The 12,823-nt window shown below is 45.8% G+C and overlaps 1 long non-coding RNA gene across 1 annotated transcript; it reads right to left on the bottom strand.

The window, feature by feature from the left end:
- Window positions 1-6,346: 6,346 nt before the first annotated feature.
- On the bottom strand, window positions 6,347-10,603 carry LOC110494150. The gene is made up of 3 exons (XR_005036703.1): window positions 10,437-10,603; window positions 6,572-6,705; window positions 6,347-6,406 (listed from the first exon to the last, which is right to left on the bottom strand). It is a non-coding gene; the product is annotated as an uncharacterized LOC110494150 (long non-coding RNA).
- Window positions 10,604-12,823: the final 2,220 nt, after the last annotated feature.

Here is a 12,823-nt window from a genome sequence, read left to right as displayed (position 1 = left end):
GGTCACACTTTAACAAACACATTATTACTTGTTATAAGCAGCTATGAGCCTTTATACTGTTTTGACATCTCCTTATAGCTTGTGTTATTTCATGAGATCCTTTTTCAACAGACTCAAAATGGCTAAGAATAACTCTCAGGATCATGATGAGTCACTAAGAATGATTGAATGAATAAGACTTTATTGACCACCAGAGGGTAAAATGAATTTGTCGCCAGCCAAAGACACACACATGGACAATACAGAGACATATGAACACATCACAGACAGCACTGCAGACTCTACCAAGGTGTCATACATGTTTACCATGCATTATGACTCCTTCTAAGGCATTATACCCGTAGGCCTTTAGTGAACAATAAATATGTCTGTATATCCTAAAGCCTTCAAAAGAATTGGACAGGGAGGGTCAGCTGAGAGGACTAACTTACACCCAGGGGTGTAGGAACGTCTCTGACAAGCGGGGGTGGGGGGGGGGGGTGGAAAGAAGGTATAACCCAAACACGCTTCAGCCCAACTTAAATGAAAAAGGGGAAATCAAGTGCTCAACTGAGAGGCTTGAATTCCCCAAAACGTTCCTTTCCTTATCTCAGCAGGCTCTGATGAAGGCAATTCATGTCGAAACGTAAGCCGGTTGTTTACTTGTCCCGTCAATAAATCTACCGGGTTTATACAACAACAGAGTGCTCCTTTTTCTTTATTCTTCCAGATGTTGAAGTATTCTGGGATAAGGAAGGTTTTTTGGATTGGGGGGGGCACATTTCTCTACGGGAGGAATTTGAAAAACAGGTTTTAAATGCTTTCTAGTGACTTTTGAGAAAAGGATGCAAAGGAAATCTTAACTTACTAATGGGCAAGTATAAAAGGGGTGCCATGCAGAGGAGCATTTACTCTGCTACGGTCCAATCAGTCTTAAGGCCATGGTCATTCATACTATATTGAATACCACACACACACACACACACACACACACACACACACACACACTCTCCTGCATTAAGTTAACACATGCAATAGACCCTCTAGACTTAAGCTGCTATCATTTCATCAGAGATGATATATGATAATTCAGAATGATTCACGCTATGACAGATCATCAGTCTATGAACCCTATGAGCTTAGAGAGCAGTGGAGGCTGGTGACTTGAAAAACTGAGTAGGATGGTAGACCCACGGTAAAGGAACGCACGTCGATGACAAAGGGTGTTTCAAAAATTGCCAGACTAATTATTTGAACCTAAAGCATTTAATAAAGACATTTATAGTACAATATTATGGGAAATGGGAATGAGAGGGCTACTTACACCGTGTTGGAAAGGGATCACAGCAGTGATTGAATGAGGGTGTCATGTTGTGTCTTGTCTCTGTCCTTTCCCTTCACCCTGTCTCCCTCTGCTGGTCGTTGTTATGTTACCTTTTCTCCCCCGCTTTCCCCCAGCTGTCCCTTGTCTCCTCTAACTACCCGTTCCCCACCTGTTCCCTGTTTCCCTCTGATTAGGTCCCTATATCTCTCTCTGTTTCTGCTCCTGTCCTTGTCGGATTCTTGTTTGTTTGTGTTTCATGCCTGAGCCAGACTATCGTCATGTTTGCTGTAACCTTGTCCTGTCCTGTCGGAATCTGCCGGTCTATCTGAGCCTACCTAAGTTTGGTTATTAAAGAAGCTCTGTTTAAGTTAGTTCGCTTTTGGGTCCTCATTCACACCCCTTAACAGAAGAATCCGACCAAGAATGGACCCAGCGACTTCGGATCCTCTCCACTCAGCCGTCGGAATCCAGGGAGCGATGCTCGGCAGACACGAGCAGGAAGTGTCTGCTGCTCGACATGCCGTTGAGACCCTGGCCACCCAAGTCTCCAACCTCACAGAACAGGTTCACCATCTCCGCCTCGATCCACCGGCCACTTCCAGGGCTTTCGAATCTCCGGAGCCCAGAATCAATAACCCGCCGTGTTACTCTGGGGAGCCCACTGAATGCCGCTCGTTCCTCACCCAGTGTGATATTGTGTTTTCTCTCCAGCCCAACACTTACTCCAGGAGCACTGCTCGTGTCGCCTACGTCATATCTCTCCTTATTGGACGGGCTCGTGAGTGGGGCACGGCAATCTGGGAGGCAAGGGCTGAGTGTACTAACCAGTATCAGGACTTTAAGGAGGAGATGATACGGGTTTTTGATCGATCTGTTTTTGGGGAGGAGGCTTCCAGGGCCCTGTCTTCCCTATGTCAAGGTAATCGATCCATAACAGACTACTCTATTGAGTTTCGCACTCTTGCTGCCTCCAGTGGCTGGAACGAGCCGGCTTTGCTCGCTCGTTTTCTGGAGGGTCTCCGCGCAGAGGTAAAGGATGAGATTCTCTCCCGGGAGGTCCCTTCCAGCGTGGATTCCCTGATTGAACTCGCTATTCGCATTGAGCGACGGGTTGATCTGCGTCACCGAGCTCGTGGAAAGGAGCTCGCGTTCTCCGTTGCTCCCCTCTCCGCATCACGACCATCTTCCTCTGCCGGCTCGGGAGCTGAGCCTATGCAGCTGGGAGGTATCCGCATCTCGACTAAGGAGAGGGAACGGAGAATCACCAACCGCCTCTGTCTCTATTGCGGTTCTGCTGGTCATTTTGTCACTTCATGTCCAGTAAAAGCCAGAGCTCATCAGTAAGCGGAGGGCTACTGGTGAGCGCTACTACTCCTGTCTCTCCTTCAAGATCCTGCACTACCTTGTCGGTCCATCTACGCTGGACCGGTTCGTCAGCTTCCTGCAGTGCCTTAATAGACTCTGGGGCGGAGGGCTGTTTTATGGACGAGACCTGGGCTCGGGAACATGACATTCCTCTCAGACAGTTAAGGGAGTCCACGGCCTTGTTCGCCCTGGATGGTAGTCCTCTCCCCAGGATTCAGCGTGAGACGCTACCTTTAACCCTCACTGTTTCTGGTAATCATAGCGAAACCATTTCTTTTTTGATTTTTCGTTCACCTTTTACACCTGTTGTTTTGGGCCATCCCTGGCTAGTTTGTCATAATCCTTCCATTAATTGGTCTAGTAATTCTATCCTCTCCTGGAACGTCTCTTGTCATGTGAAATGTTTAATGTCTGCTATCCCTCCTGTTTCCTCTGTCTCTTCTTCACAGGAGGAGCCTGGTGATTTGACAGGGGTGCCGGAGGAATATCACGATCTGCGCACGGTGTTCAGTCGGTCCAGGGCCACCTCTCTTCCTCCACACCGGTCGTATGATTGTAGTATTGATCTCCTTCCGGGAACCACTCCCCCCCGGGGTAGACTATACTCTCTGTCGGCTCCCGAACGTAAGGCTCTCGAGGATTATTTGTCTGTAGCTCTTGACGCCGGTACCATAGTCCCCTCCTCCTCTCCCGCCGGAGCGGGGTTTTTTTTTGTCAAGAAGAAGGACGGGTCTCTGCGCCCCTGCATAGATTATCGAGGGCTGAATGACATAACAGTTAAGAATCGTTATCCGCTTCCTCTTATGTCTTCAGCCTTCGAGATCCTGCAGGGAGCCAGGTTTTTCACTAAGTTGGACCTTCGTAACGCTTACCATCTCGTGCGCATCAGGGAGGGGGACGAATGGAAGACGGCGTTTAACACTCCGTTAGGGCACTTTGAATACCGGGTTCTTCCTTTCGGCCTCGCTAACGCTCCAGCTGTCTTTCAGGCATTAGTCAATGATGTCCTGAGAGACATGCTGAACATCTTTGTTTTCGTTTACCTTGACGATATCCTGATTTTTTCACCGTCACTCCAGATTCATGTTCAGCACGTTCGACGTGTCCTCCAGCGCCTTTTAGAGAATTGTCTTTTTGTGAAGGCTGAGAAGTGCACTTTTCATGCCTCCTCCGTCACATTTCTCGGTTCTGTTATTTCCGCTGAAGGCATTAAGATGGATCCCGCTAAAGTCCAAGCTGTCATTGATTGGCCCGTCCCTAAGTCACGCGTCGAGCTGCAGCGCTTTCTCGGCTTCGCGAACTTCTATCGTCGTTTCATCCGTAATTTCGGTCAGGTGGCCGCTCCTCTCACAGCCCTTACTTCTGTCAAGACGTGCTTTAAGTGGTCCGTTTCCGCCCAGGGAGCTTTTGATCTCCTCAAGAATCGTTTTACATCCGCTCCTATCCTTGTTACACCTGACGTCTCTAGACAGTTCGTTGTCGAGGTTGACGCGTCAGAGGTGGGCGTGGGAGCCATTCTTTCTCAGCGCTCCCTCTCTGACGACAAGGTCCACCCATGCGCGTATTTTTCTCATCGCCTGTCGCCGTCGGAACGTAACTATGATGTGGGTAACCGCGAACTGCTCGCCATCCGGTTAGCCCTAGGCGAATGGCGACAGTGGTTGGAGGGGGCGACCGTTCCTTTTGTCGTTTGGACTGACCATAGGAACCTTGAGTACATCCGTTCTGCCAAACGACTTAATGCGCGTCAGGCGCGTTGGGCGCTGTTTTTCGCTCGTTTCGAGTTTGTGATTTCTTATCGTCCGGGCTCTAAGAACACCAAGCCTGATGCTTTGTCTCGTCTCTTCAGTTCTTCAGTAGCCTCCACTGACCCCGAGGGGATTCTCCCTGAGGGGCGTGTTGTCGGGTTGACTGTCTGGGGAATTGAGAGGCAGGTAAAGCAAGCGCTCACTCACACTCCGTCGCCGCGCGCTTGTCCTAGGAACCTTCTTTTCGTTCCCGTTCCTACTCGTCTGGCCGTTCTTCAGTGGGCTCACTCTGCCAAGTTAGCCGGCCACCCTGGCGTTCGGGGTACGCTTGCTTCCATTCGCCAGCGTTTTTGGTGGCCCACCCGGGAGCATGACACGCGTCGTTTCGTGGCTGCTTGTTCGGTCTGCGCGCAGACTAAGTCCGGTAACTCTCCTCCTGCCGGCCGTCTCAGGCCGCTTCCTATTCCCTCTCGACCGTGGTCTCACATCGCCTTAGATTTTGTCACCGGACTGCCTTCGTCAGCGGGGAAGACTGTTATTCTTACGGTTGTCGATAGGTTCTCTAAGGCGGCCCATTTTATTCCCCTTGCTAAGCTTCCTTCTGCTAAAGAGACGGCACAAATCATCATCGAGAATGTTTTCAGAATTCATGGCCTTCCGTCAGACGTCGTTTCGGACAGAGGTCCGCAATTCACGTCTCAATTTTGGAGGGAGTTTTGCCGTTTGATTGGGGCTTCCGTCAGTCTCTCTTCCGGCTTTCACCCCCAGTCTAACGGTCAAGCAGAACGGGCCAATCAGACTATTGGTCGCATCTTACGCAGTCTTTCTTTTCGCAACCCTGCGTCTTGGTCAGAACAGCTCCCCTGGGCAGAATACGCCCACAACTCGCTTCCTTCGTCTGCGACCGGGCTATCTCCTTTTCAGAGTAGCCTCGGGTACCAGCCTCCGCTGTTCTCATCTCAGTTCGCCGAGTCCAGCGTCCCCTCCGCTCAGGCTTTTGTCCAACGTTGCGAGCGCACCTGGAAGAGGGTCAGGTCTGCACTTTGCCGTTATAGGACGCAGACTGTGAGGGCTGCTAATAAGCGTAGAACTAAGAGTCCTAGATATTGTCGCGGTCAGAGAGTTTGGCTCTCCACTCAGAACCTTCCCCTTAAGACGGCTTCTCGCAAGTTGACCCCGCGGTTCATTGGTCCGTTCCGTATTTCTCGGGTCATTAATCCTGTCGCAGTTCGACTTCTTCTTCCGCGATACCTTCGTCGCGTCCACCCGGTCTTCCATGTCTCCTGTATTAAGCCCGTTCTTCGCGCCCCCGCTCGTCTTCCCCCCCCCCCCCCCCATCCTTGTCGAGGGCGCACCCATCTACAGGGTCCGCAGGATTTTGGACATGCGTCCACGGGGCCGTGGTCACCAGTACCTTGTCGATTGGGAGGGGTACGGTCCTGAGGAGAGGAGTTGGGTTCCCTCTCGGGACGTGCTGGACCGTGCGCTGATCGAGGATTTCCTCCGTTGCCGCCAGGTTTCCTCCTCGAGTGCGCCAGGAGGCGCTCGGTGAGTGGGGGGGTACTGTCATGTTGTGTCTTGTCTCTGTCCTTTCCCTTCACCCTGTCTCCCTCTGCTGGTCGTTGTTATGTTACCTTTTCTCCCCCGCTTTCCCCCAGCTGTCCCTTGTCTCCTCTAACTACCCGTTCCCCACCTGTTCCCTGTTTCCCTCTGATTAGGTCCCTATATCTCTCTCTGTTTCTGCTCCTGTCCTTGTCGGATTCTTGTTTGTTTGTGTTTCATGCCTGAGCCAGACTATCGTCATGTTTGCTGTAACCTTGTCCTGTCCTGTCGGAATCTGCCGGTCTATCTGAGCCTACCTAAGTTTGGTTATTAAAGAAGCTCTGTTTAAGTTAGTTCGCTTTTGGGTCCTCATTCACACCCCATAACAGAGGGTATGAGGCATGAGTTGAGGTGTTCAGAGGCTTGACCAGTGCAGGACAGGATTTGACTGGGAAGACAAAAAACAACAACACAACACACTACACAGTAAGACCAAATAGCTAAGAATGAGTTAGTCAAAGCAAGGAGTAAAATCACTGATGTGTAATAATGTGATTGTGTATGTGATTGACTCTACATACAGTAAAGAGAGAAAATTGATAGGGGTACTCACAATGCTTGGGGAGGAAACGTTCAATGTGCCGGTGGATGAGTGGGCACATGAGATGTGGCTTCAGTTCATGTCAGGAGATAGTTGAGAATGGTAGTGGTTATCACCTCTTAATCAGGAAACAGGAGTGGACTTAGCTGTAAATACAAATAGCAGATACATTCCATCATAGCTCCGCCAACGTAGGTTTGGACAACGAGTTTCTCTATGAAGTTAAACTCAGACATCTAAAAATGCATAAAGTCAAACACAGAATGCACATCTCACCCACTTGACACATCAAAGTAGCCCAAGAAACATTCCTGAATAAATCCCTGATCATCCACATACCTGACGATAACTGACAACTGCAAGCAGACTGGTGGCACCGTAGGTCTGGTGGGGCAATTTTTATACCCTTTGGCCTGGAGATTTTCCTTATACTGTATGTTACCCTAACAAGAAAAACTTTGGACCCTATAAGGTATGACCGTGATTAATCAGTTGTTAAAAGGTTTTATATGGGCTATGATGGGGCCAGTTTTTCCTAATCAGGTCACGTGGTTTTAAAAAACTCCTGGCCCTGGGGGGGATGAAACCCATGTCAACCCGCAGCTACCTTATATTTGTTAATATAAATTATACTTAGACTAGATTAGGAGGTGGATTTCCTCTACCCAGACACATAGACAACAATTGATAGACAATATAACTCACAGGGCTGAGCTTGCTTTATGCATGTTTGCATCATGCAGGCCTATGCAACTGTACAGTAGGCCTTATAAAACATTTACTCACATCTGTCATCACTATTATGTTGACTGATTAAATCCAGTAAATCATTTTTGATTAAAAACGTATCGGCAGCCTAGCCAGCCCAATATAGAATATAAACCAAATTTGATCACGTTCATATTTTCTTCTGACACACAAATTTACTATAAATACATAACATGACCAATTAGTTTACCTTGACCAGATGGACAGGGCGCATAGGATGCAACGTTATGCAGCAGCTCTTATTAGTAGCCTACAGTTGATCAGACTGAAAAAAAGTATCGTTTTCATCCCATACAGCATGTCCCATTTCTAATGCTTAGGTGTAGCCTAGGCTGCTGCTACATTTATGTCATGAGTTTTAGCTTGTGTCTGTCCGGAGTGATTATGTGTTATCATCTTTTCTAAATAGATACCGGAGGAAAGTGGAAAGTAGGTTTTTTTTAAAACTGTTTTTGCTTTGTCATTATGGGGTATTGTGTGTGGATTGATGAGGGGAAAAAAACTATTTATACATTTTAGAATAAGGCTGTAACAGAATGTGGAAAAATTCAAGGCGTCGCAATACATTCCGAATGCGCTGTAAGTAGGCTACAACTTATATTGTAGTACTCTGTATTATGGAGGTTTAGTTGATTGTTTATGCAAAGCTTGAAGTCTAAGTTGGAGAAAAGTTGAGTTTATAAAGCTCAAACCACGTTTATTCACCCAATGGGTCAGACAGCTGAACAGACAAAGACATCTTCACACAAGCACTGGTATTTAACTCTTCCTCCTATGCCGAGTCTCCTCCTTACACATCTGAACAGCCAATACATATCTGTTGCTAGACAGAACTTTAGTGATATCTGTTCTACCTCACTTCATCTGACCTGACCTCGTCCCAAATTCCTCACTCCTCCCCAACTCACGGCTGTCCTGTTGACTTGTACCAGACTGTGGCCCTTCTCCTTCCCATAGGATTCCTGATGTCATAACAATAACATGTTCTGACAGAATGTACACATTCTACATTCCCCTCTCTCCCTCAGTGACATGAATAAGGATATTTCATATTTTCAAGTTTAGAAGTCAGAACCCAGCAGTCCCCCCTTTTGAACATTATCTCCATACTGTTCAACATTATATAAACTTGGAAATGACTTATAAATGCACTAAAAATACAACTTTAACAAAAAACAAAACATGTCCACTGTCCTTCCTCCAATCATTAATCGTTTGTTATAATCCACCCCAACTTTTATGTACTTTTATTTAGAATGTACTACCCTTAGACACGGCAACATTTATCTCGTCACCGAATCTAAAGATTTATTCTCGTATATGACTGGTCTCTCTTTTCCCCATGATTTTCCGTAACCACCACACCACAATGCCCTTCTTGTTCATGAACAAACATTTTAAAAGGCAATTTTAGGTTTGGTAAACCCAATGTTGTCACTTGACAGAATTGGTCCTTTAAAACTCTACTAACACTTACTCACAAATTTAACTTAATCTAATTTCTCGTGACCACTCCTCTCTTTCGTCAATTCTCTAAATCTATTTCAGATTAGATAAAATGAAAGTCTATTTCAGAATAAGACTAAATAAAATGTCTCATGAGATCAATTTTTTTTTTTTTATGAGTTTGCAAGTAGTGTTTGGCCATTCCACTTCTTACTTGTTACCTTTTAGACTTCATTGTCTTTTTTCCCTGTTGTAAATGTAGCATATTTCTCATTGTTAGGAATCAGTGATATTTAATCCCAGACATCTATTAAAAAATTGTGTGAGATGTGGCATCCTACGTCTCCCTTCACATAGAAACTGTCATCTCTATGAACATTCCCGAAGCCTCTCCCGACGGTGTCCAGAGTATTTCGATTTCCTCACTCCCAGCTCTAATACACACCTTCTATTAACTATTTTCCAAGGTAGCGATACCCACTTCCCCGGAGAGTAGTTATGGTATTTGTGCCTATTAATTGGTCACGGCACTTGATACCTTGTGTTAGAACCAATACTTAAGCGTTTGCAAATGTATTACTGGAGAATACGGGTGACCTAATGTCTTATTCCTGTGTTACGCCTCAAATATCACTGTTGTTGACAACTCACATTACCAAAATTATTCACAGTTATCTTCCTATTTCCACATAATCAGTCACGGTTCCCCGCCCCAATAGGGCATAAACCAACCTCTGTCCTTATCGCTACTGCTAATACATTCAAATCATGTTCAAACAACTTTTGAATATCTTTTTTATTTTCTAACCATGGATGAGGCGCTCCTCCAGAACTTATAGGCAACCTTTTATCACTATCCAAATACACTCTACTGCCTCACTGGCACTGCGGCTGGGACTTTCGTCCCTCTTATAGATCTCGCAGGGGAATACCCCCACTAGGGTCCTATCCTACACGGAACCTACCCTACACTGTAATGTCACCCATGGATCTCTGTACCTATCCTTCTGGAACCTACCCTACACTGTAATGTCACTCATGGATCTCTGTACCTATCCTTATGGAACCTACCCTACACTGTAATGTCACTCATGGATCTCTGTATCTATCCTTATATGGAACCTACCCTACACTGTAATGTCACTCATGGATCTCTGCACCTATCCTTATGGAACCTACCCTGCACTGTAATGTCACCCATTGATCTCTGTACCTATCCTTATGGAACCTACCCTGCACTGTAATGTCACCCATGGATCTCTGTACCTATCCTTATGGAACCTACCCTGCACTGTAATGTCACCCATGGATCTCTGTACCTATCCTTATGGAACCTACACTACAACATAATGTCACTCCTGAATCTCGGGACCTATCCTTATGGAACCTACCTGACACCATAATGTCACTCCTGGATCTCGGGACCTATCCTTATGGAACCTACCCTACACCATATATATTTACATGGATCTCACAGAGGAAAACCTCCACTATCCTTAAAATAACCTATCCTACACCATATATTTACAACAGGTCGTTACACAATGAGCTTACTGAATAGACTCAGGCTTTCTATGTCCGTATCCTATAATTGTTCTACCTATGATTCTCATCTCCCCAAGATGTCAGAATGAGTGGTAACAGGTGTAGGAATTGCGCCTACCGTATTTCTGGTTCAGGTTCCTGTTTCACTGATTCGGACTCTGTAGTTCGACTGTAAATCGTGGTGAACATTGCTCGCAGCACCAACTGTTAGGTTCTAAATGAACCGAGTAAAAACTCACAGACAATTATTAAAGCTCAAACCACGTTTATTCACCCAATGGGTCAGACAGCTGAACAGACAAAGACATCTTCACACAAGCACTGGTATTTAACTCTTCCTCCTGTGCTGAGTCTCCTCCTTACACATCTGAACAGCCAATACATATCTGTTGCTAGACAGAACTTTAGTGATATCTGTTCTTCCTCACTTCATCTGACCTGACCTCGTCCCAAATTCCTCACTCCTCCCCAACTCACAGCTGTCCTGTTGACTTGTACCAGACTTCTCCTTCCCATAGGATTCCTGATGTCGTAACAATAACATGTTCTGACGGAATGTAAATGTTCTCCATTCCCCTCTCTCCCTCAGTGACATGAATAAGGATTTTTCATATTTTCAAGTTTAGAAGTCAGAACCCATCATTAGTTAGGAGAGGATGGTGTGGGTGGCTGACTGGTGTCTGTTGGGGCTGGGTATTGTGTGTGAAGGTTAGTCAGCATGATCTATTGACACAAGGGGGATGGGTGGATCTAGTACTATGTTTGAGTGTGTATTGTTGGGGACAAAGTAGTAAAATGTTGTCTTACAGACTAAATCTGCTGCTGCGGACCTTGACACCAGCCTTAGTAGTGCAGACTAAATCTGCTGCTGCGGACCTTGACACCAGCCTTAGTAGTGCAGACTAAATCTGCTGCTGCGGACCTTGACACCAGCCTTAGTAGTGCAGACTAAATCTGCTGCTGCGGACCTTGACACCAGCCTTAGTAGTACAGACTAAATCTGCTGCTGCGGACCTTGACACCAGCCTTAGTAGTGCAGACTAAATCTGCTGCTGCGGACCTTGACACCAGCCTTAGTAGTGCAGACTAAATCTGCTGCTGCGGACCTTGACACCAGCCTTAGTAGTGCAGACTAAATCTGCTGCTGCGGACCTTGACACCAGCCTTAGTAGTGCAGACGGGGTTGGGGAGTTACATGTTTGACACTTCTCTGTTTTCTCAATGACATTCAAATCAGCATTGAAAAAAGGTGCAAGTTTAATTACCCACTTTCTGTACAATTTTATTTTTCTGGATGTATTTAAAAATGTCCTCTTAACACGGTCATCCAATTCATTATAATACACATCACAGAATGTCATACCAGGAGTAAATGCCATCTTGATTTTTCGGGTGTATTTTAAGTTGATCAATGAGCTCCAGCAGAGCATTATAACACATACTGGAGGAATGGAAATTATCTGGTAGGTTTCTGAGTCTTCGCTTGATACATACATTAGACTAGCCTTCAGACATATCATTACAAACATCCTGATTGAACCCCAGCCTGAAATGTCAGACTCAACTCAGTGGTCAGGTATTCTACAGCGATCCCCAATTAAAGACATACAGTCAACTCCCACACTTTCCGACAGCTCATTAGGGGTAAAGCCATTATACTCAAAACATGTATTTAAACAGTCATGGGGGGTAATGATGTTATCAACAACGTTTTTCCCTTTTGTAGAGATTGATGCGAAATGATCTTTCTCAGGGGATATTCTTCCATTTAGAATACAGCATTTTCAATCCTTTAGGTATTCCAGTAAGGTTTCACCATGCTTATTTAACACAGTGTCTACGTTGGACCTGGGTGCAACATTATCACCATCCTGTATACAGTCTTCCAAACCAGCAATACAACAATTTAAATCTCCACCGAAACAGTATACATTTGAGCCAACAAGTGGCTAAAGAAGGTTTGAGAATCACATTCTGATGTAGCGCCCACAGGAGGCAAATAATAGGAGACAATCGCAAAACAATATTCCGATAGTGAATGCTCAAATCTCAGTCCCATTATGACATCTACTGATTTGTCAGTCACATTAATTATCGGACTCGAGTATCTTGTTTCTAACAAAAAGTCAAACTCCACCAGATCCTTTAGGCGCTCTTACATGCGTTTTCCCATTATGTCCAAACCAAGTGCACCCGTCTATTTCAAATGACCTGTTAGATGTGTCTCATTCAGGGATATAATGTCAGGATTCAGTGAAAGTAACATCATTTCCAACAGGCCTACTTCCAACAGTAGGCCTGCTATAATGATGGACAACTCAGGGTTGAATTTAGTGGAGGGGTTTGAGTTTATATCAAACTCCATTATATACATACACTACATGATCAAAGGTATGTGGACACCTGCTTCTCAAACATCTCATTCCAAAAGCAGGGGCATTAATATAGAGTTTCCCCCCCCCCACCCACCCTTTACTATAATCATAGCCTCCACTCTTCCAGGAA

Source organism: Oncorhynchus mykiss, chromosome 17 (genome assembly GCF_013265735.2).
Source record: "Oncorhynchus mykiss isolate Arlee chromosome 17, USDA_OmykA_1.1, whole genome shotgun sequence".
NCBI classification, from domain to species: domain Eukaryota; kingdom Metazoa; phylum Chordata; class Actinopteri; order Salmoniformes; family Salmonidae; genus Oncorhynchus; species Oncorhynchus mykiss.
The sequence above is the reverse complement of the archived record's forward strand: the minus strand, read 5'-3'. Positions and strand labels throughout refer to the sequence as shown.